Raw genomic sequence first — 25,989 nt, forward strand, 5'->3', positions numbered from 1 at the left:
CGTTGCTACCTTCAAGCATAATTTAAGGGCTGAGGGTAAGCCTTGGGCACCCCCTTAGCTTGAGGAAAAGTGGCAAGGGTCACTCTCCCAAATGGTCACGATCGGTGTCACAATGATTTCTTCCATTATTATGGTCAAACAGTTCTATTGCAATACTTCAGTGTATTTTATCATTATTTAATTTTACTGCTTTGAAACAATCAAATTTTTCATAAATAATATGATAATGGGCCATCCTATCCTGTGCTTGTCAACTGCTTATTTTTTTTTACTCTGATATACAACATGTGGCACATATCTGGCATTTTAATGATCTACAAATTATAAACAATTTATTAAAATGTATTTTATTAACATTTATGCCATGGATCGTCTTGCTTACAAGCTTTATGATGTTCTCATATGTCAGGAGGATTGGACAAATACAAAAGCTGTGCCCACAAAATCAACAATAGAAGCCTCAAAGTGTTGACCAACCTCAGGTCCCAACATTATCAGCTCATTTGATATTGCAATATAAATAGAACAAATAAAACTAAAGTCTAAATAAACAAATTAAGCTCTCATACATTCCTTCTGAGATAGTAATAAAGTTATAGAAATTTCAGATGCTTCAGCTTAAAAACATCAATTTTTTATCATGAAACTTGTGTTACTCACCATATTCATGTTGACTTAAAGAATAATATAAACATGTTATTTATATTACATTGTTAAAAAGTGGTATTTACACATAAAGTGGCAGAACCATTTTTAACACTCTCTAAAAAAATTAAGTTAATCACTTGAAACCAAAAGTTAAAGAGAATCTGTCAGCTCGCTCCAAACATTATGCACATGTTGCTCTTTCAAGGGGAAAATACAGTACAGGAATGTCTTTATGTCGCGGGAGGAGGAGGGGACGCTGCGCTCTCCCACTGCTCGGGTCCGGCCGCTGCTGCTGCGGCTGCTGCTCGGTGGTGGCTCGAGCAATGGGCCGAATCCCGGGGACTCGAGCGGAGTTCCTCACCCATGAGTGAAAAGGGTGGGGATTGATTGTGGGGATTTGAGATTGTCCATGACGCCACCCAAGGTTGTGGTTAGATTGGTGACACCACCGCTGCTCTGGACGGGGATCCCGGGAGCGATGACAGGGAGCAGCCTGGATGTTAGTTCTCCCCTCCGTGGGTAGGGAGGTTGGGTGTCCCGGGGCCCGGTGATGGGGTAGGGATGGATGGCAGGTGGGTTACGGGGCCTGGTGAGGTGCAGGGTCACGGGGGCAGCGCTGTGCCGCACGGCACGGTGGTACTCACTCAGCCAATGATGTACACAAAGTCTCCGGTAAAACAAACGGCTGGATGGATGGGTCCCACAGATGGCTGCGGTGTTTCTCCTCCCGGCAGGTTGATGGTGACTGCCTTTCCCTGCACCTGTGTAGTGTAACGGTTCCAATGGGTTCCCACCAGTAACCCGCTCCCCAGCTTGAAGGTTGCTGAAGGAGCCCCTTTTTCCCGCAGGCTCTGGCCCTGGGAACTTTAGCCTTGGCGGTGACTGTGTTTCCCTCTCTCGGTTGGACTGTTGCCTTCTGTCGGGACTTGGCTGCTGGGAAACCCAGGAGGTTCCTTTTGCTAACGGATTTGACAAATTCACGGTGACTCCTAGCCTTGCCGGGGTCCGTAAGCCCCTGCCGGATGGTGCTGGCTTCTCTTTGCATACCGGTCCAGTACCGCCGGGCCACCGGCCACCCACGGTCCTTACGGCTAGGAACTAGGAACTAATAGACCTCTCCTGCAGACGGTTACCACCATCTGGCAACCTTGCTGAACCGTCCGGGCCACACACCCGGACCACTTTCTGTCCGCTCCTTTACCATTTTCCTTCCTCTCCCTTTCACTTCCCCAACTTCATCTGACTCTTTTCCCGCCTCCAGGACTGTGTATTCCTCTGTGGGCGGGACCAACCACCTGGCCCACCCCCTGGTGTGAACATCAGCCCCTGGAGGGAGGCAACAAGGGTTTTTGTCTGACTTCGGTGTGCCTGACCGGGAGTGTGGGGTGTGTTGGTGTAGTGCTTGTGACGTCCTGGCTTGCCCAGGGCGCCACATTTACATGGCTTGTCCTTTCATAAATTACTGAGAAGTCAGGGCTTTGATTTGCAAATGAGGTTGTAGTTCTGAAACTTCTGTCATTCCAGCTCTATTCCCTGCCCAGTGCCACCTCCTTTTGCTTGATGACAGCTTCCTTTCCTGAAGTCACACAGCATAGAGGAGGTCAGTCAAGCAGGAGGAGGCACTAATTAGTGAGAAATGGAGCTGGAGTGACATAGGCTTTAGATCTGCAGCCACATTTGCATATTAGTTAAAACATTTATTTCTCAGTAATGGAGGAACAGACTGGCCATGTAAAGGCATTGCTAGAATTTGTTGTTGGATGAGATACATGCACATATAAATAGTTTGGGGGTGAAATCCTGCTGACAGATTCCTTTTAATATTTAATATTGGTTCCCTAGAATGGTGAAAATAAATGAACCCTTGGTACATTTTACTCCAGTAATAAAAATATCTTTGCATCTCAAAAGAATTAAAAACAAAACCCTAAGAACCAAACATGTTTTATATAGTAAGACTACTATTTCACAAGTGTATACCTTGATTTATGTCATTTATAACTTTTTGTGTGTTGACTGAACATACATCTTTACAAGCTTGGGGAATCATTGCTAAATACCATTTCCGAGTTCACCTAACTTTATCTGTGTAAATAAAAGGGAAATCAGGCATAAAGTAATCCCTTGACTTGTCACAGTAACACATTTGTAGAATAACACATCACAGAATAACATCGGTGTATTGTACTTCGGGCAGTTTCCTAATTGAAGAGGCTGTGGCCTTCTTTAGAGACACAATCCCTGTAGGCAAAATTGGAAGGGGGATTTTTGTGACTTGAAATCTAAAAAATAATCATTGTGCTACTGTACCATCAATTCAATAGTACAGTACGGTGAGGGCTGAAGTTTCTCATAAATCTCCATCTCTATCTGCTATGATCTGGGTACTCTGTAGGGCACTGAATCATCATTAATGTGGAAGTTGGCAGAAGTCCAAGCTCACAAAACCCCTTGCATACTGTCTTTGGATTCGTCAATGTGACATGATAGGACATTATTTTATGGATGGACCATGAAGAACAAATAATCTTCAGGGGTTATACTCAACATCTATTGAAATCATCAACTGGTCCAGTAAGAAAACTGTCACCAAGGTTTTATTTTTATATCATTAGTTTGTAGAACCATTCTTTTACGGCAGTCAGAATGCTAGTTATATAATTTGTTATGTGATAGTTAACAAATAGGACATTTTTTTAACGTGTTTGCAAACAATTTCTGCACGTTCAAGATTTTTTAACACTAAAAATATTCTATCAAATCCAAAGCTAACGTAATTAGTGTTACTACATGCACTTTTTCTAGAATTGTCTGCTTTTTCCAATTCTCTTGTGAAAGTGTACATTACATACAAGAGATGAGTGAATATGATGAAATACAACATAGCAGATTTTCTCAAATTTGTCCTGGAAATTTGATGTGTATCAAATTTATTCCAAATTAATCAAATTGTTGGTAAAACCTGCTTATTATGCTGAGGTTTCGCCACACCCCCGAGCATAATAAATGCAAGGATTCAAAAATTTTAAAAATGATACTCGCCTCTTATCTGTCCTGGCACCATGGCTCACCGCCTGGTCCTGTACTTGATCACTTTCTACTTCCAATGCCATTCTTCTCTTCTGTCTCCTACACATTTTAGTGCCTCTGGCACTCACTAAGCCTCATGCAGTATCTTAATGTGCATCACCCCATGACATTGTGACATTACTTAAGTCCTAGTCAGCTCCACAGATATTGTAAATGGAAATGTCAGGTCTGGTGGTTCTGAACCTGAGCTGGTCCGCGCTCCTACGCATGCCCTGGCTCCCCAATGGGTCACCCGTCACCCTTTACTGGTCATGCGGGGTGGAGTGTTACTTTTGGGGGGCAGAGCTTGCATGAGTGCTTGCTCTGACCAAGTGTGTCATACTTTAGGGGTCACTGGGAGGTGTGACGCTGCTGCTTCCAGTGTAGGTGTCACTGAGGGGCCCCGGGACACCGGGTCCCCTCATGTGAGCTGTTGCTAGTGGATACAGGATGTCATATCCTTTGACATAGCCTCTTCTCCTCTCCTTCCGATGTTCTGAGGACAGAAGGTGGGGAATGGGCATTGCCTCAGCGAGTCTCTGTTCTATGAGGCAGATATAAATCTGCAATCTGCCTTCCTTAAGCCTGCTTTAGATGTTGCAATTTGTTGTGCAATAGCGTTTGCGATGTGACATGCTCAGATCACATATGTGATATAATGAGATCGCACGTAGGTCATTCATTTGCTTTCACACATGCGTTAGAGGTCTATGTTAAATTGATCAATTTTTTGTGTGATCTTTCAGATCATGTGTTCTGTGACGTATGCATTGTGCACCCTTTTTTTTTTTTTTTTAATTTATTGACTTGCCAAGCGTGTGTAATGCGTAGGGGATCCGTTTTTACTATGTCATCTGCCATTCAGCTCTGCTACATGGCCGCTGACAGCAGACACAGACAGCCATGTAGCAGAGATGAATGGCAGATGACAGCCGACACAGACAGAGCCGCACGATCAGAATGAAGTCGGATGAACTTCACCCGACTTCATTGTCATACCGCGGCCCTGTCTGTGTCGCCTACTGATTAGCGGTCACCCGTGAAGGACTCACCGGTGACCGCTAATCTCCTGAGTGACTGAATTGAGCAACCATCTCTCATACTCACCGATCCCTGATGCGGCGCTGCACGGCGTTCACACTGCTCCGGCGGCTTTTACTATTTTGAAAAAGCCGGCTCCTCATTATTCAATCTCGTATTCCCTGCTTTTCCCGCCCACCGGCGCCTATGATTGGTTGCAGTCAGACACGCCCCCACACTGAGTGACAGGTGTCTCACTGCACCCAATCACAGCAGCCGGTGGACGTGTCTATACTGTGCAGTGAAATAAATAATTTAAAAAACCGGCATGCGGTCCCTCCCAATTTTAAATCCGGTCATGAAGGTGACCGGAGCAGCAGAAGACACCGCCGCTCCTGTCACCTCCACGCAGCAACTGAAGACAGCCGCGCAATCAGCTGAGCTGTCACTGAGGTTACTCGCGGCCAGCGGTGGCCGCGAGTAACCTCAGTGACAGCTCAGCTGATCGCGCTACTCACCTCAGTTGCTGTCTTCCTCACCTCAGTCTTCTGCTTCACCTTCATGCAGCAGAGCTAGAAGCGACGCTGGACCATCCTGGATTACGCCGGACATGGAGGGATTTTCCTGGCTTATTAAATTGGAGAACGAGGGAATTTGTTAGTGTTTTTTATTTCAAATAAAGGATTTTTCGGCTGTGTGTGTTTATTTTCTGTAACTTGCAGATTAATCATGGAAGGTATCTCGGGGAGACGCCTGACATGATTAATCTAGGATTTAGTGGCAGCTATGGGCTGCAATTAACTCTTTATTACCCCGATTGCCACCACACCAGGGCAAATCGGGAAGAGCCGGGTACAGTCCCAGAACTGTCACATCTATTGTATGTGGCAATTCTGGGCGGCTGCTGACTGATATTGTTAGGCTGGGGGCTCCCCATAACGTGGAGCTCCTCATCCTGAGAATACCATCCTTCAGCCATATGGCTTTATCTGGATGGTTTTAAAATTAAAGGGGACCGCACGCCGGTTTTTTTAATTATTTAATTATTTATTTCACTGCACAGTATAGACACGCCCACCGGCTGCTGTGATTGGGTGCAGTGAGACACCTGTCACTCAGCGTGGGGGCGTGTCTGACTGCAACCAATCATAGGCGCCAGTGGGTGGGGAAAGCAGGGAATATGAGATTGAATAATAAGCGGCCGGGTTTTTCAAAAGAGCAGAAGCCGCCAGAGCAGTGTGAACGCCGTGCAGCGCCGCGCTGGTGATCGGGGATGGGTGAGTATGAGAGAGGGGGGTAGACTGACTGAGATGGACAGAGAGAGATGGACAGAGATAGTGACCGGCCGACAAAAGCAGCATGACATAGGCAGGTGCCTGAGGCACATGGTCTGGCTGGGTCTTGTGATTCTACTCGTAGGTGGACGTTGCCGCTAGGGTAACGTTCCTTATACTGCGTCTGGCAGTTGTTCGTATCCTCGCACACTAGGGGAGCGAACAGAGGTAGGAGCTTTGTGCGGCTTATGCTGCTGTCCATCTCTTTTGCACCACTAGAAGAGCGGACCTAGGCAGGTGCCATATCTAGTGGTTCATGTCCTCGCACACTAGTGGAGCGAACGCAGGTAGGAGCTTTGTGCGGCTTACGCTGCTGTCCGTCTCTTTTGCACCACTAGAAGAGCGGACCTAGGCAGGTGCCATATCTAGTGGTTCGTGTCCTCGCACACTAGTGGAGCAAACACAGGTAGGAGCTTTGTGCGGCTTACGCTGCTGTCCGTCTCCTGGCACCACTAGAGGAATGGACCTAGGTAGGTGCCATTTCACACTCACTGCTTTTGTCTCTGTGATCTTTAACAGAGACCATTCCACACACCCTCCAAGTAAGGGAGGAATTACTTTATTTTCTAATTATATTCCTCTGTGAGTTTAACAGAGGTATTGCACTCTGCACTTGTGCTGTTATTTTTTACAGTGGCACACTTATATACCCCTTATCCTCAGCCATAGTCTGCAGCAGAGTCTTTGCACAGTGGACCCTGACTGTCTGACATTCCTTTAGGTTTTATTATCAGACAGCCCCCCGTATCATTAGGACTGAGCTCAGGGTCTGGCAGTTATGGCAGAATATCAGCAGTTACACCGTTACATACAGTTAGGTCCAGAAATATTTGGACAGTGACACAAGTTTTGTTATTTTAGCTGTTTACAAAAACATGTTCAGAAATACAATTATATATATAATATGGGCTGAAAGTGCACACTCCCAGCTGCAATTTGAGAGTTTTCACATCCAAATCGGAGAAAGAGTTTAGGAATCATAGCTCTGTAATGCATAGCCTCCTCTTTTTCAAGGGACCAAAAGTAATTGGACAAGGGACTCTAAGGGCTGCAATTAACTCTGAAGGCGTCTCCCTCGTTAACCTGTAATCAATGAAGTAGTTAAAAGTTCTGGGGTTGATTACAGGTGTGTGGTTTTGCATTTGGAAGCTGTTGCTGTGACCAGACAACATGCGGTCTAAGGAACTCTCAATTGAGGTGAAGCAGAACATCCTGAGGCTGAAAAAAAAGAAAAAATCCATCAGAGAGATAGCAGACATGCTTGGAGTAGCAAAATCAACAGTCGGGTACATTCTGAGAAAAAAGGAATTGACTGGTGAGCTTGGGAACTCAAAAAGGCCTGGGCGTCCACAGATGACAACAGTGGTTGATGATCGACGCATACTTTCTTTGGTGAAGAAGAACCCGTTCACAACATCAACTGAAGTCCAGAACACTCTCAGTGAAGTAGGTGTATCTGTCTCTAAGTCAACAGTAAAGAGAAGACTCCATGAAAGTAAATACAAAGGGTTCACATCTAGATGCAAACCATTCATCAATTCCAAAAATAGACAGGCCAGAGTTAAATTTGCTGAAAAACACCTCATGAAGCCAGCTCAGTTCTGGAAAAGTATTCTATGGACAGATGAGACAAAGATCAACCTGTACCAGAATGATGGGAAAAAAAAAGTTTGGAGAAGAAAGGGAACAGCACATGATCCAAGGCACACCACATCCTCTGTAAAACATGGTGGAGGCAACGTGATGGCATGGGCATGCATGGCTTTCAATGGCACTGGGTCATTTGTGTTTATTGATGACATAACAGCAGACAAGAGTAGCCGGATGAATTCTGAAGTGTACCGGGATATACTTTCAGCCCAGATTCAGCCAAATGCCGCAAAGTTGATCGGACGGCGCATCATAGTACAGATGGACAATGACCCCAAGCATACAGCCAAAGCTACCCAGGAGTTCATGAGTGCAAAAAAGTGGAACATTCTGCAATGGCCAAGTCAATCACCAGATCTTAACCCAATTGAGCATGCATTTCACTTGCTCAAATCCAGACTTAAGACGGAAAGACCCACAAACAAGCAAGACCTGAAGGCTGTGGCTGTAAAGGCCTGGCAAAGCATTAAGAAGGAGGAAACCCAGCGTTTGGTGATGTCCATGGGTTCCAGACTTAAGGCAGTGATTGCCTCCAAAGGATTCGCAACAAAATATTGAAAATAAAAATATTTTGTTTGTGTTTGGTTTATTTGTCCAATTACTTTTGACCTCCTAAAATGTGGAGTGTTTGTAAAGAAATGTGTACAATTCCTACAATTTCTATCAGATATTTTTGTTCAAACCTTCAAATTAAACGTTACAATCGGCACTTGAATTCTGTTGTAGAGGTTTCATTTCAAATCCAATGTGGTGGCATGCAGAGGCCAACTCGCGAAAATTGTGTCACTGTCCAAATATTTCTGGACCTAACTGTACAAGTACTTGAGTCGCGGCTCAAGAGTATAGAGGATAAACCTCAGACCATGGTGACATCTGCACATGATCCTCGACTTGCTCTGCCAAACAGATATTCTGGCGATGCCAGATCATGTCGTGGTTTCATTAGTCAGTGTCAGATACACCTAGAGGTCAACTCTTCTTGCTTCTCTACGGAGAGGTCCAGAGTAGGCGTTATCATCTCCTTACTTCAGGACCAAGCCTTAGAATGGGCGACTCCCTTATGGGAGCGCTCTGATGTGGTTACGCTGAGACATCAACACTTTCTTGATGCTCTTAAAGCGGTATTCATGGGTCCGCAGGTTACCCATGATGCAGCCCTGAGACTCTTAGATCTATCTCAGGGTTCGTTATCCACTAGTTCTTATGCGATTGCTTTTAGGACTCTGGTGGCAGAACTAGATTGGCCAGAGAAGGTGTTGATTCCTATCTTCTGGAGAGGGTTGGCAGGCTATGTCAAGGATGCCCTTGCTACTCGTGAGGTCCCTGCTTCTCTGGAGGACTTGATCACAGTAGCAACGAGGATCGACGTACGCCATAGGGAACATAGACTCGAGGTCTCTTCCTCACGCCCTAAGCATCGGGCTATTCCAGTTGTTGAGGGTCCACTACCATCTTCCTCAGCATCTGAAACATCTCCCACTCCTATTGAGTTAGGTCATACGTCCTCCAGACTACGCAAGTCTGGTCCTCCTATATGTTATATGTTATATATTTTATATGTTACGTATGTCGTCAGGCTGGGCACTATGCCAACAAGTGTTCTAGTCGTCAGGGAAACTCCCAGGCCTAGTAACCATTAGAGGGGGGTTACTAGAGACGTCTTCTGCACCCTCTAAGTGTAGTATCCCAGGTCAGCTCTCATTCTCTGAGAATACATGGCCTATTATGGCTTTTGTGGATTCCGGAGCTGACGGGACTTTTGTGTCCTCAGGATTTGTAAAGGAACACAATATTCCTTCTATCATGTTAGAGGCGCCTATTCCTGTCCGTGTTGTTAATGGGACTATGTTGTCTGACTCCATTACATTGAGGACAGTTCCCTTGCGCCTTTCCCTGCCTCAGGGTCACATAGAGGAGATTTCTTTTCTTGTTTTGCCTGAGGGTATAGACGACGTTCTTCTGGGTCTCCCATGGCTTCGGACTCATGCTCCTCACATTGACTGGGAGTCCGACAGCATTATTAGTTGGGGTTCAAAATATCAGTCCCGATGTCTTCCCTTACCACCTAAGGTCGTTGCGGTTGCATCAACTGATCTCTCTCCCATACCTACACCCTATTTGGATTTCGCTGACGTGTTCTCCAAACAGGGTGCTGAGGTTCTTCCACCCCATAGGCCGTATGACTGTGCCATAGACCTTATCCCAGGTTCGGTTCCACCTAAGGGCAGGGTTTACCCCCTGTCGATACCTGAGTCGGAGGCCATGTCGACCTATATAAGAGAGAGTTTAGAGAAGGGGTTCATTCGTAAGTCTGTCTCTCCCGCGGGAGCTGGGTTTTTCTTTGTTCGGAAGAAAGAGGGTGATTTGCGTCCCTGCATAGATTACAGGGGTCTCAACGCAATCACAATAAAGAACAAATACCCGTTACCTTTTATTTCGGAGCTCTTTGACAGACTGAGGGGAGCTCAGGTTTTTACGAAGTTGGATCTGCGGGGTGCGTATAACTTGGTACGAATTCGAGAGGGTGACGAATGGAAGACCGCTTTTAACACCTGAGATGGTCACTATGAATACCTCGTCATGCCTTTTGGCTTATGCAATGCACCCGTAGTATTTCAGGACTTCGTAAACGATGTGTTCAGGGATTTACTGTTATCCTCCGTCGTGGTGTATCTGGACGACATCCTGATTTTTTCTCCTGATCTGGAGACTCATCGTCAGGATGTCGTTCGTGTCCTTTCCCGTTTAAGGGAGCACTCTTTGTTTGCTAAATTCGAAAAATGTGTATTCGAGCAGTCATCCTTGCCTTTTTTGGGTTACATTATCTCACAAGAGGGTCTGGCTATGGATCCTGCGAAGCTCTTTGCTGTCCTGGAATGGTCCGAACCTCATTCCTTGAAGGCGGTGCAACGCTTCTTAGGATTCATAAATTATTACAGGCAGTTCATACCCCATTTTTCTACTTTGGTGGCCCCTTTGGTGGCCTTGACTAAGAAAGGTGCTAATCCAAAAGTCTGGTCTACTGAGACATCCCAGGCTTTTGAGGCAGTAAAAAGACACTTTTCAACTGCTCCCGTTCTTCAAAGACCCGATGAGAATAAGCCCTTCCTCTTGGAGGTTGATGCCTCTTCAGTGGGTGCTGGTGCGGTCTTGTATCAAAAGAATGGTGCAGGTAGAAAAAGGCCGTGTTTCTTCTTTGCTAAAACCTTTTCACTGGCAGAGAGAAACTATACCATTGGGGATAGGGAACTGCTCTCCCTGAGATTAGCCTTGGAGGAGTGGCGTCACTTGCTGGAAGGAGCGAAACATCCTTTCCAGGTCTATACAGACCATAAGAATCTGACGTACTTACAAATCGCTCAGCGTCTGAATCCTCGCCAAGCCCGCTGGTCCTTGTTTTTCTCCCGCTTTCACTTCTCCATCAACTATCTGTCTGAGAGTAAGAATAACAAGGCAGACGCTCTGTCTCGCTCTATGGTTTCTACCCAGGAAGAGATTGACGAACCTCGTCTTATTCTTCCCTCCAGGGTTTTTCATACGCTCTCCCCTGTGACGTTAGACCAAATCCCACCAGGCAAGACCTTTGTTCCGCCTGATCGACAGAATGATATACTGTCGTAGGCCCACACCTCAAAGGTGGGTGGACATTTTGGTATTAGGCGGACACGAGAGTTACTGGAGAGGTGGTATTGGTGGCCACACTTAGCCAGCCACGTCAAGAGATATGTCGGTTCCTGCTACTCGTGTGCTCGCAACCGTCCATTACGGCAGAGACCGGCTGGGCTCTTGCATCCTTTACCAGTGCCAGATAGACCATGGGAGGTGGTAGGCATGGACTTTGTGGGTGATCTTCCATGTTCACAGGGACATAGATTTGTGTGGGTCATTACGGACCATTTTTCCCGGATGGTTCATCTCGTACCGTTATCGAGAATCCCGTCTTCCAGGGTACTAGCCAAACTATTCCTCAAGCATGTCTTTAGGCTTCACGGGATGCCAGATCGTATCATTTGTGATAGAGGCCCGCAATTTGCTTCCCGTTTCTGGCGAGATCTTTGTAGCCTTCTGCAAATTGAGTTGAATCTCTCTTCGGCATACCATCCGGAGACCAATGGTTTGGTTGAGCGTACCAATCAATCCATGATTATATACCTTCGACACTTTGTTGCTGAGAACCACGATAACTGGTCCTCCCTCCTACCCTGGGCAGAATTTGCCCTTAACAATTCGCTGGCTGAGGCCACTGGGCAGACACCATTCGTACTCCATAATGGGCAACACCCTAGGGTACCTGTACCGTTTCCCGCTGCTGCACCTTCTCCTCTTGTGGCCGACTGGGCAACTAATGCCAGAGAGGTTTGGGATCGGACTCAAGAGTCGATTCAAGCAGCTAAGGACCGTATGAAGATGGTGTCCGATCGGTTTCGTCGCCCGGCTCCTGTCTTTTCTCCAGGGGATTTTGTGTGGCTCTCTGCAAAACATGTGAAACTTAGAGTGAGCTCTGTCAAATTTGCTCCTCGCTTCCTAGGTCCTTATGAGGTTCTTCGACAGGTAAATCCTGTAGTCTACCAATTGAAGTTACCCGTCCATCTTAGGATCCATGACAAATTCCATGTTTCACTGCTAAAGCCGGCTATTTTACCTCACGCTCGTGAAGTGCACTCTCCTGCCTCTGATTCCTCTCGCTCTAGCTATAAGGTACGAGCCATAGTTGGTTCTAAGATGGTTAGAGGGCGCAGGTTCTTCTTGATAGATTGGGAGGGCTACGGCCCGGAACATCGCTCTTGGGAGCCTGAGGAGGCTGTCCATGCTCCCGACTTAGTTGCCGATTACCTGCGTCGCCGGGAGGGGGGAGGTACTGTTACGGTTGCTGTGGCTCTGGAGACTATGTCCGGATTTCTTGCTACTGCACATGTGCAAGCGCTGGAGACTAAAGCGGGCTTTACACACTGCGATATCGCCCGAGCTTTGTCGTTGGGGTCACGGTTTTAGTGACGCACTTCCGCAATCGTTAGCGATATAGCTTTGTGTAACAGCGTTCAGCGATGTTAAATCGTCGCAAAAGCGTGATTTATCGCTAATCGGCTACACGGGTCCTAATTCCTAAAAATCGTTGTTATTTCGTTGTAACTATCGTTGCTCGTTCCTTTCAACATACTTTTCGTTACGTGTGACACTACTAAAGCGACTTAAAAAATTGTTGCCTCTAGCGTCATCATCGATACGGGCGTGTATGGTGTTTTAAATGTTCAATACGCCTACTTGTTTCCTATTTGCTAACGCATCTGCTCCATGATTGGACCATAATATATGTAATACGCTAACATCCTTTTAGCGTTTATCCATTTGGTGGGTTCATTTCCTAGGTTAATTTCGTAGGTTTTGGACGTGTCCTGCTGCCTCCGTGTCCGGCGTATAGTTTGGCGTCATTCGTCCGTGAGATAAACTTCGCATTTGAGTTTGTTTGGTTTTTTTATTTATTTTTTTTTTTTTCAATAATTGTTGTATATTTTTCCTCTTTTTTTTTGGTTTATGTCTTCCTTTGTATTATACCATTTAAATATGTTAGTATTTTTAAATTGGGTTTATCATAATTTAGTAAATAGCCTATATTATGACTGTATTTGTGTTTCTTTAATACATGACAGTTATATATATTATATTAACCATTATTGTATGTTAATCAAGATTGCAGGCATCCAAACTTTAAAGTTTAAAAGCCGTCAAACATTACTGTGACCAATAAGAATATGATTCATATCTGTTAAAGGTTTTTATTGTGAGACTCAAAAAAAATGGTGTATTATTTTAAACATAAAAAAAAAAAAACACAAATTGAGTAAAAACTATAACACATACCTTGCAGCAAAGATTCGCAAGTCCAGATTACAGTTGTTTTCAAAATTCACTTGTGCGAGGACAAACGCTGATGGGTAGACAAAAGCTGCAAGAATGAACACGCATCTGCGCACATTTATACTACCAACATCCAATGAAAATCGATAGTGCTGATTAAAAAAATTAGTCGAGGCAAGAAGGGGTGTAGCGAGTTTACAATTCTACTACATCAAGATGCACTTTGTGTGGGGAACCAACGCCCATATCGCCATGACAATTTGAAATCCATGCGGTGAGACCGCTACACAACGATGCTAATGTTCCTCATTACATCGGGAAACGAGATAGCTTGGAAGGTGACTATAAAAGAGATTGTGACATGTGACCGTAAGCACACGACTAAAACATGGACACACAGCGATGAACACACATCGCACTAACGAACAGGGCGTGCCGCACATACGACGATATCGCGCCCGATATCGCAGTGTGTAAAGTAGCCTTTAGTCCTATCTTGGAGCCATTGCACATGTGCGGGTGACATCATCGCTGACACGAGGTCACATGTCTCTGACACCTTCTAAGCTGATTGGCCACTGGTCATGTGCTTGTGACACGTGGTCACATGTCTCTGACACCTTCTATGCCGATTGGTCGCTGGTCATGTGCTTGTGACGCTTTGCTCGGTGATAGGCCAGCGTGACGTCATTGCTGTCATTCTGGCAGCGGATTGGCTCTGGTGTCCTCCATCTTGGATGAGGCACAGAGTCTATATAAGACCCTGACGCACGCCACCTGGCGCTCAATCCTCTTGGTTCATGCATGAGGGTAGACGCCCTGTGCACGTCCCTCTAGGCATCTCTCTGTCTATGTTAGGTGAGCGCTACCGGCAGGGTAGCGTTCTTATACCTTACAGCTTCGGCTGCAGTCCGTATCCTTATTTCTTAGTAGAGCGGACATAGGCAGGTGCCTGAGGCACATGGTCCGGCTGGGCCTTGTGATTCTATTCATAGGTGGATGTTGCTGCTAGGGTAACGTTCCTTATACTGCGTCTGGCAGTTGTTCGTATCCTCGCACACTAGGGGAGCGAACAGAGGTAGGAGCTTTGTGCGGCTTATGCTGCTGTACGTCTCTTTTGCACCACTAAAAGAGCAGACCTAGGCAGGTGCCATATCTAGTGGTTTGTGTCCTCGCACACTAGTGGAGTGAACGCAGGTAGGAGCTTTGTGCGGCTTACGCTGCTGTCCGTCTCTTTTGCCCCACTAGAAGAGCGGACCTAGGCAGGTGCCATATCTAGTGGTTCGTGTCCTCGCACACTAGTGGAGCGAACGCAGGTAGGAGCTTTGTGCGGCTTACGCTGCTGTCCGTCTCCTGGCACCACTAGAGGAACAAACCTAGGTAGGTGCCATTTCACACTCACTGCTTTTGTCTCTGTGATCTTTAACAGAGACCATTCCACACACACTCCAAGTAAGGGAGGAATTGCTTTATTTTCTAATTATATTCCTCTGTGAGTTTAACAGAGGTATTGCACTCTGCACTTGTGCGATTATTTTTTACAGTGGCACACTTATATACCCCTTATCCTCAGCCATAGTCTGCAGCAGAGTCTTTGCATAGTGGACCCTGACTGTCTGACATTCCTTTAGGTTTTATTATCAGACAGCCCCCCCGTAACAGATACTATGTGTTTGCGATCACCGTTTTTGCGTTCAATCTTGATCGCATGTAGGTGTCACACGCAAATACATCACGAACGATGCCGGATGTGCGTCACTTACAACTTGACCCCAACGACGGATTGTAAGATATATTGCAACGTGTAAAGCGGGCTTTAGTTGCTGGTTAAGTCAGTTGTGTGGCTGGTTTGGTTTGTTTCATTTGTGTTAGTTCTCTGAGGTTTTCCTCTAGCATCTCCTGCTGTAGGAGTCATCTTTTTCTTTATTTACATTTTGGTTCATCTCCCATTTGGTTTCTGCTGTTGTAACAGCCTTAGGTTTTTGTTCCCTTTTCCGTTTAGTTATTTTCTTGCTGTGATTTTCCCATCAGCCACTTTCTGATCAGTCGCCAGCCGCCGTACTGTTTGCTGCCTGGGAAGGGCTCTGTTAAAGTCCCTCCTCGCCAGGACCGGCAGGCGGGTGAAGGACATCACCACCCCTTAAGGGTGTGCGGCAGTGCGACAGCTAGCCCCAAGTGCGATCAACACATTGCGCTTGCTAGCATGTAGTGGTTCTCGTCCCATCATTCTGCATTACAGAAAAACAGAGGAACAGATTGGTGACAGATCGAGAAAACAAACCAGAAAAAGAGAATGTGGTAAGCTGCAGCACCAAGATAGCTAAAGGTTGAGATGAGCATAATGTTTTTTTAATTTTTAATCTCCTTTGTAGTCCTAAAATTAATCAGTATATTGACTTGCAGTCCACTGTTTTCATTGATTCAAGTTAATCAATTTGGAAAATTTCTTAATTTTGAAAAAATCAATTTTATTATGAAATTTAAAGTAAATTTGATGCTCCTGGAATCAATTTGCTTATCCCTAATAAACATACACTGTGTTTTACAACAATGTGGTAGAAAAAAGAAATGGCCGCACATCCAAAATTGAAAAGTTGATCTAATGCCGCTAGGCAAAAAATTAAATTCCTGATCATAAGGTTCTTAGTTTAACATTCTGATCAAACTGTATAAAGCCCACTGCCACGTCATGATGAACCTCTGAGTGGTTCTCTACTCTGACGCCTTAATGGTGCGGAACTGTGCGTCAACCATAACCACAGCGACAATGCATCAACAGGGCAGGTGAACTGGTGCCTCACAAAACCCATACTGCAAGGCTGGGTCAACATGACTCCAAGTCACACCGCCTACAGACACAAAATCACTGCAACAATGGCCGCCACACAGCGCAAATTCCCCATGAAGGGAGCACATTAAGTCACCTTACACCAGCTCCCAGTATCTAAACTGGGAGCAAAGAAAAGGCAGACCCTTCTTGCAGTCTCCTGCTAATTAAAATCACCTGTGCTAAATGCGAGGAGAGCTGGTCCAAGAAAAACAAAAAAATGAAGGGAAACATTATGCATAGCAAAAATGTGATAGAAAAAAAGAAATGGCCACACATCCAAAATACACATACACTGTGTTTTACATCCTGACAGATAGAAGTGAATGTCTTGAATCAGATATCAGCAATCTTTTTATTCATATAAGATAGAGTGATAAAATATATTTGTCAAGTTGGTGTTTTGGTGGCATTTTTCTTTATTTTTCATCATTTGAAATGTGCTCTTTACTATAATAGTTTAACATCACATAGAGAAGTCTTTGGTAAAATATGGGCAAAAATAGAATTCTTAGATTATGAAATAAATACCACTGTCCCAAAAAAATGCTGTTAAAAACTGTGTGGGTAGAGGTTTTCAGACCTTGAAATGCTGAGGAAATTATCCCAAAAATGCTGCAAAAAACGGTATATGAATCCAAAATAAAATTTAAAAAAGATACAGTATGTCAACAGCTTTTTGCCACTTATTCTGAGAGTGCCATAAAGTAGGGACAGAGATCCTTATTCCAGTGAAGTATTTTATCAGCAGGACATTATCACTGGAGGACTAGTAAAACTTGCTGCCATGTAGTCATCCAGTTTCATGAGCTCTGTATAACCCCACCCCCACCACTGATTGACAGTTTTCTGTGCATACTATCCATGGACAGAAAGATGCCAATCAGTGGTATGGTTTGGGATACATAGAGCTTAACATTCAGAGAACTGTTTGATCTTCAACAGATAAGGCTGCTCTCACATCAGCGGTATTATGCTGCACTGACGGATCCAGCACAAATGCAGTACAGTTCAATACAGGTCACAGGCATCGCAGCAAGCTCCGGTCACATGCGGTCATGTGACCCGAGCATGTGACAGCTTGTGGCCGGAGCTTGCCACGATGCCAGTGAACTGTACCGCATTCGTGCCGGATCCAGCAGTGCGGCAGAATACGATGTGAAACCAGTCTAAACATTGACTTTTTACAAAGTGACCAGAATGCAGCTCAGCACAAAATACATCGTTGGAGTCTCTTACCCAAGATCCTGCTGCTTTTTGATGGGGTAGCAAAAACTTGTTGACACATTCCTTTTAAAGGTTCGGTATATTTTGGAAATCCCGGATGAGGTTTCACACTGCATCAGGGATCAATGTTATATCTGTAAAAACCAATTGTAATTTGTTGTAAGTGAACAAATAACTTTTTGGAGTTATATTTGTGGCAGCTTTGAGTTCAGGAATGCCAATGTTCTGTAAAAATCTTTCTTTCCTCCGCCAATCTGAAAGACTGGGCATATGTGTATAAAAAGTAGAGCTACAATTATGAAGATACTTATTTTTTTTAAATGGTGTTCATATATTAGATAAAACCTTTGCTGCTGGCGCTGCTATGGGCCTTTGAGATAGGGAGTATCTATGAGCCTCTTACATAGATTCCATAAAGTTGTCAATCACATGAAACAAATGATGCCTTTCATCTGATTGACACATGAAAAATGTCTCAGAGGCAGTTAATTCCAAGTTGTCCTTCTTAGGATGGTTATGCAAAGTTTTCAGGCCCTAAAACAGCAGGTTTGTTACATTGTTCATGCTATCGATCCCTCCATTGTTAATATGCCGCTCGCTGAAATTTCAAACATAACTGTTTATTAAAATTTCCTTTGAATAACAACCTCAGTATCAAGAAACAGAAAATATTAACATCTTCATTAAATTCTTTCATAAGCCATAATATAGGACACATGAGTATAAACAAAAGTGATATTAACTAAAGTAAAGAATAAAACAAGAGCTATATAATCTTCTGGCGATGTTTATTTCTTCGATAATATATTAATATTTTGTGCTAAGCTTCTTTTTGGGAGCAGACTTGTTTGCATATTAACGTTTTCAATATAATGAATATTGAGCCCTTACGGTCTAAAACAAGATTAACAGTTTAATTTAGAATTTTTGAATTATCAAGAAATGGCAAAGCGACACAACGACAGATTAATATTTCTACTGGGCAAACAAGGCCATGAAAGGCCAGACTGAACATTTCTATGTGGGGAGTCATTGAAGTGTGATAGCAATTATTCTTTATAGCCATCCAAGTGAATGATAATGATTATTGATCCATAGAGTGTACATCTGTCCTTAACGCTACAGGCTGTGAAATTAGATCAGCATAGGACTAAGATACTTGTTCAGTTTGAAGAGTTAAAAGATGTTTAACATTTCAAATATCATTTTTTCCTACATAAGTGTTATCACACTGGGTCACTATCCATAATCTGATTACTACCACAAGCAGAGGATCCCTAGGTCACCTGTTCTTAATTGACTTTGGCTCTAATTAGTAGCGTTTTCTTGAAAAGCCTAAATCATAAACCTACAGAAAGGCATGGAATACTTGCAATGCTCATTAAACAGCTCAATGTAAAGACATTATGGGAGATTTATTCAATCTGACTATCAGAGTACAGCTTTTATTGCTAAAACTGATTTGGAAATACAATGTATAATGAGTGAAAGATCGTAATGATCATTACACATTTTATAACAGGGCTTTACAAAATTTTTATACTGGAAAGACCAAGCTAATGCCATGGTTTTGCCAAATAGATCAAGATGTCTGGTCCTTACTGCCTGTATTGGAACTCCAAGGAAAACACATTGAAAATATTGCTGCCATCATAGAATGGAGTGTGCAGCATTTGGTCCCCTGTATGAAGACTCGTACCCAAGTTGCATCTCATCAACAAATAGTTGGTACAGCCTAAAGACCTTCATATATATTAGACAGCTGTCAGCCAACCAGTTGCTTGGATGACAGCTATCTCCCCTGACTGCTATTTCATAGGAATGTTCAGCTGAGGGCTTTTGTGTCCTCTATGAGAAATGTTTTCTCAGATGTCTCTGGTAAGGGCTTATTTCTAAGAGAACAAAATGGATCAGCCATTGGAAATTCAGCAGGTCAGATCCTTTTCTATTCTGAAATCTTCTGTCTGGGTACAGTTGGGAGGTTCCATATATGTTAGACTACTGGTCGATCCCAACTACATTGACAGGTTTATCCGACTCACTTAATAATATAAGGTGGTAGATAGAGTCCTGTTTATTAGTGACTTAGGGACAAAAAGTAGAAATGGTGGAGGAAGGTTGAATTAGATGGACTTAGGTCTTTTTTCAACCTATGTAACTATAAGTCCTATTAAGCTGTAATTCAGGATTGGTAAAATATATATAATGCGGTATTATGTATTTACTCATACTTTCATGTAAATTACATTAATATGTAAGCTGTAAAATGGTATTCAAAAATGACCACATACTGATATATCTGATAAGTAAATATGGTTACTTTTTACTGTGGGCTACCATAAAAACGCTATGCATATAAGACCTTTAAGGGGTTTTTAAGGTAGTAAATAAAGTAATAAAACATACATCCAAAGGAAGCAGCCATGTGATAGTAAATTTGAAAATCTCATATAAATTGTTACATGATGAACATTGGGAGAGTAGAAACCATGGAACGCCAACAGTGAGTAGCTGATAGGTTTCCACATTGGACTTCTGAAAGATTATATAAATGACAACTTTATTCACTCTTTTAAATGGTTTCATCACTTTATCATTATTTTAACAAATGTGTTGGGGACATAATTTGTGTCATTTACTAATGTATAAGTCTAAAGGCCCTGTCACACACAGAGATAAATCTGCGGCAGATCTGTTGCAGTGAAATTGTGGACAATCAGTGCCAGGTTTGTGGCTGTGTACAAATGGAACAATATGTCCATGATTTCACTTCAACCACAGATCTGCCAAAGATTTATCTCTGTGTGTGACGGGGCCTTTAGCCATACACTTGTTAGCACAGAGCTCCTCCAAATTAAAAACATTCCAACTAGAAAGATGTTTTTCGATTGGAAGAGGCCGATGGACAGGTCTGGACACATGCTCCTCCATCATTTTTCATTTTGAAAACAGGAGAGAATTTGTAAGGTAGGCTGCACTCATAAATGAGTGCTTCACAAAGGAGGAAAACCTGTAATACTTATAAATTGGGCAACTTTATGACTTCAACACATTTTGTAAGATAAAGTGGACAATCCCGTTAAGCTCTCAGATGCCTCTCATTTTATATGGATGTGCAAAATCGTTTCTACTTGAATTCCATATAAATTTGACAGAAAATAATGTGGAAGTTACCTCCAAATCTGTTACTATTAGAGAAAGTATTTTACATACAATATCCAGATAGTAATAATATGCAGCAAATCTATATATATAATTGCCTTATTCTGTCTGTCTGTCTGTCTGTCTGTCCTGCTCCAAAATTGTGTCACCGTGACAGTGTCACCGTGACAGTGTCGTTAGAGTGACAACTGTCGGATTGGCCGCTGGGCTCAGCCTGGCCCCGCCCCCCCATGGATTAGCCGCTCGCCCCGGCCCTCCGCACGCATCGCCCGCTCCAGCGTACACCGGCTCCCAGTACACATGTGCAGGGAGCCGACATATGCTGACGCCTCGCCCGCTCGCCCCGCCACACGTTGGTACACTCGGCCCCGCCCCTGGCGGACATAACCTTGCGATGTTGGGATCGTGACGGAGCCGATGTACGCTGGTAACCATAATACACATCGCGTAACTATAGGAAGCGCTTCCCTTAGTTACCCAATGTGTATCATGGTTACCAGCGTACAACGGCACCTGGTACACATGTGCAAGGAGCCGGCATACGCTGATGCCTCGCCCACTCAGCCCCGCCCCCGGCACACGTTGCCACGCTCGGACCCGCCCCCGGCGGCCCCAGCATGGGGGATGGAGCACGATGGGGGGTGTACAGCATGGAGGATGGAGCACGATGGGAGGTGTACAGCATGGAGGATGGAGCACGATGGGGGTGCGCAGCATGGGAGATGTAGCACGATGGGGAGTGCGCAGCATGGGGGATGGAGCACGATGGGGGGTGTGCAGCATGGGACATGGAGCACGATGGGGGATGTGCAGCATGGGAGATGGAGCATGATGGGGGGTGCGCAGCATGGGGGATGGAGCACAATGGGGGGTGCGCAGCATGGAGAATGGAGCACAATGGGGGGTGTGCAGCATGGGGGATGGAGCACGATGGGAGGTGTGCAGCATGGGGGATGGAGCACGATGGGGGGTGCACAGCATGTCAGATGGAGCACAATGGGGGGTGCGCAGCATGGGGGATGGAGTACAATAGGGGGTGGGCAGCATGGGAGATGGAGCACAATGGGGGTGCACAGCATGGGGGATGGAGCACGATGGGGGGTGCACAGCATGGAGGATGGAGCACAATGTGGGGTGCACAGCATGGAGGATGGAGCACGATGGGGAGTGTGCAGTATGGGGGATGGAGCACGATGGGGGGTGCACAGCATGTCGGATAGAGCACGATGGGGGGTGCGCAGCATGTTGGATGGAGCACGATGGGGATGCGCAGCATGTCGGATGGAGCACAATTGGGGTGCGCAGCATGGGGGATGGAGCACGATAGGGGGTGCGCAGCATGGGGGTTGGAGTACAATAGGGGGTGTGCAGCATGGGGGATGGAGCACGATGGGGGGTGTGCAGCATGGGGGATGAAGCACGATGGGGGGTGCGCAGCATGGGCGATGGAGCACGATGGGGGGTGCGCAGCATGGGGGATGGAACACGATGGGAGGTGCGCAGCATGGTGGATGGAGCACGATGAGGGGTGCACAGCATGGGGGATGGAGCACAATGGGGGGTGCGCAGCATGGGGGATGGAGCACGATGGGGATGCGCAGCATGGGGGAAGGAGCATGATGGGGGGTGCGCAGCATGGGGGATGGAGCACGATGGGGGTGCACACCTGCACCCAAAACACACACACACACACCGCCACACGCGCACCGCACAACACACCACACACACACTGGGAACCACAAACACCGCCCTACACAGACACCCACACACACACACAGACAACGCCGCACACACACAACACCCAACACACAAACACCGCGGCATACATAAATATACGCACATACCGCGCAACACACACACTGCACAAAACATACCTCCCCCCAAAACACACACACGCACCCCACAGCCACACAAACCGCGCAACACACACAGCACCACACACAGAATGCTGCAGACACACAGCGCTCCACAAACAACACAACACACACAACGCAACACACATACAACACCGCTCTCACCCCACCCAGACAACACCCAGAACATTTACAGCGCCCTACACAAACACTTGGTACCTACACACAACAACATCTATATATATATATATAAACAAAAATCATACATTAACTACACAATACGTAAATTCTAGAATACCCGATGCGTTAGAATAGGGCCACCTTCTAGTTAATCAATAAAAGTCTAATGGCTGTGTAACCGAAGTTCATATCCTACTAGTGGGCTTACTTTGTGCTATGAATTTGAATCAAAATGTTCTCATAATTTTGGCATCTGAGGTTGCATTAACCCTGCTGTTCTGTTCGGGTCTACTATACACTTATAATATTCTGGTAATTTTTGATCAGACCTATTAAAGTCTTCATTTTTAGCTAATTTATGTGTTTTATTTGAATACCTGTTGCATTATTATACTGTATGTGAACATAGTTGTTCATAAACAAATGAAAAATGGAATAAAAAAATTTAATTTTAATTTTTATTCAGTCAAAAATTTTTACATGGCCTTATGCAATATTCATGCATATTGCCCATTTTCACATAAAAGATAGTCTTTATATAACTGTAAGCTACAACTAATAACATCAAACTGTATGTAAATCTATTTTCTTCAAAAAGAAAGTACAAAATAAATAAAAAGTACTGTTATTTCTATATCAAATGGTAAATAAGTTTCACGGTGCTAAATTGATTGTTTGCATTCGTCACAAGTATAATTTACATGTCTTTTGCATAAGTACTTTGCACAAATGCAACATATCCCATGTTTTTTGTGATTACTTGATGTTGGAAAGAAGGTGCATCATTTCCGTTTTAGGCTGGTTGCATTGCTGGTTGAGGCAGTGGGTATTGTAGCAGTGCTGGTTGAGGCAGTGGGTATTGTAGCAGTGCTGGTGGAGACAGTGGGTATCGTAGCAGTGCTGGTGGAGGCAGTGGGTATCGTAGCAGTGCTGGTGGAGGCCGTGGGTATCGTAGCAGTGCTGATGGAGGCCGTGGGTATCGTAGCAGTGCTTGTGAAAACCGTTGGTTCACTTTCTTTAGCATGCTGTTGGATCCTGTGGACAATGGCTGACGCTCTATCATCTCTGGGTGTTAAGCGGGCTTAACACGCAACGACATCGCTAATGAGATGTCGTTGGGGACACGGAATTCGTGACGTACATCCGGCCTCGATAGCGATGTCGTTGTGTGTGAAACGCAGGAATGACCGTTAAAGATCAAAATTATTTACCTAATCGTTGATTGTTGACCAGTCGTTCCTATCCCGAATATCGTTGCTGTTGCAGGACGCAGGTTGTTCGTCGTTCCTGCGGCAGCACACATCGCTAAGTGTAAAACCACAGGAACGAGGAACATCACCGTACCTGCAGCCGCCCGCAATGAGGATGAAAGGAGGTGGGCGGGATGTTTGGCCTGCTCATCTCCGCCCCTCCGCTTCTATTGGGCGGCCGTTTAGTGACGCCGCTTTGATGCCAAACAAACTGCCCCCTTAGAAAGGATGCGGTTGACCGGCCACAGCAACGTAGCTAGGCAGGTAAGTATGTGTAAGCGATGTTGTGCGCCACGGGCATCAACTGACAGGGGCGGGTGCTTTCACCAGTGACATTGGTAGCGATGTCGCTGTGTGTAAAGCCTGCTTAACTTTTCTTTCTTCGATATATGGGGTAACCAGTGATTTTCCCAACTCCTCTATAAAAATTCTTCTTTGATATAGTTTATTTTTGTTACAATTTTGGTTTATTTCACACCATATTACGAATGCTTTGTATGCCGACACATCAAGAATGTTGTAAAAAGCAACCATTGGCCATGGATTTGTTTTGCCGTCTCGATTACTTATTGCATTATCATGGTGCATTGTGCTCATCAGAATGACCTTGTGTTTTTTGGCAATTTCAGAAACTACTGTTGTATCCTTAGTAAAATAAAACAGAACTATAAACGTCTCTCTTACTGATGATACCTTACGGCAGTTCTGGCTTATTTTTTCTAATAGTACCCATCATGGTCATTTTTCTTTTCAGCAACCTCTGGCACAGTTGGTATGATGTGAAAAAATTGTCGCATGTAACGTTTTGTGCTTTGAGTCCATGTGTCAAACCCAAAACTACTTGCATACCTTGATTTATTCAGCTCTTTCTCCAGTGTTTTCTCCTATGTATACCTGAGTGTTTACAGCATATGAATTTTTGCTGTCGCACAGAGTCCATATTTTGATGCCGTACTTTGCAGGCTTACTTGGAATATATTGTCTAAATGGACACCTACCTCTGAATGGCACCTGTTGATCATCTACAGTCACATTTTCACCAGTATTATAAAATACTGGTAGAATCTCTACCCAGGTATTCCACAAATCTCTATTAGAGGCAAGTTTTTCTGTGGCACTTCTTTCAATTTGATTGGTTTAATTATCAAACTGAAGGTCTCTTGAAATCTCATAAAATCTTTCAAGAGACATTGTGGCCCTAAATATGTGGCGTCCAGTTTTGGAATTCCATAAACCTTTGGTTGATTCACCATATGATCTGTACACGCCTGCTAACAGTAGTAAACCTATGAAAACATTTAAAGCTGTGAAATCAAAATTCTTCCATTTCTCACCATAAACTTGTTGTCCCTCAATGTTTATCATTTGTTTTATGATGTTTTGTATGGTTATATTTATGAACAATTTGAATGCAGATTGTATGTAATGAATTCTTGATATAGAGTACCTGGTAGGGCCTGGAATATCTTTTATGACATTTGAAGAAGATCTTCTACCAGCCTGAGTAGAAGGCTGCAAGTTCCAAACTACATCTTTGTTTTTCGAATGGATTTCTTGCATCCGACTAGTTGTCTGAGTTTCCTCATCAGATTTTACTTCAGAATCAGATTTCTGTGCATTGGTTTCTCCATCACTTATGTGGTCCTCCTCTTCGGACACATTTTCAAGCAGGACATCATCATCTGATTCAGAAGCATATACAAGCTCCTCCAATTCAACTTCAGTCAATATCTATTTTCTCATCCTGCAAAAAGGCAACACTGTGGAATGAAAAAATAAAATATATACATAAACAATGATAATAAAATGAACAAACTATTACCAGTTTCACAACAATACACACAATAAGGGCACCATCATACAATGAGATATACCCTGTGATTGCGATGCTAGAGTGACACAAAGGAGATCAT

General features: G+C 44.4%; 1 protein-coding gene and 1 pseudogene across 1 annotated transcript in view; one reads left to right on the forward strand and one right to left on the reverse strand.

Moving 5' to 3' along the window:
* Positions 1–25,989, forward strand: part of GLRA3 (glycine receptor alpha 3) — a 502,398-nt gene that overhangs the window by 23,535 nt on the left and 452,874 nt on the right. The window lies entirely within an intron of this gene.
* Positions 23,489–25,989, reverse strand: part of LOC142303179 (uncharacterized) — an 85,327-nt pseudogene continuing 82,826 nt past the window's right edge.

This window comes from Anomaloglossus baeobatrachus, chromosome 1, assembly GCF_048569485.1.
Source record: "Anomaloglossus baeobatrachus isolate aAnoBae1 chromosome 1, aAnoBae1.hap1, whole genome shotgun sequence".
Classification (NCBI taxonomy): domain Eukaryota; kingdom Metazoa; phylum Chordata; class Amphibia; order Anura; family Aromobatidae; genus Anomaloglossus; species Anomaloglossus baeobatrachus.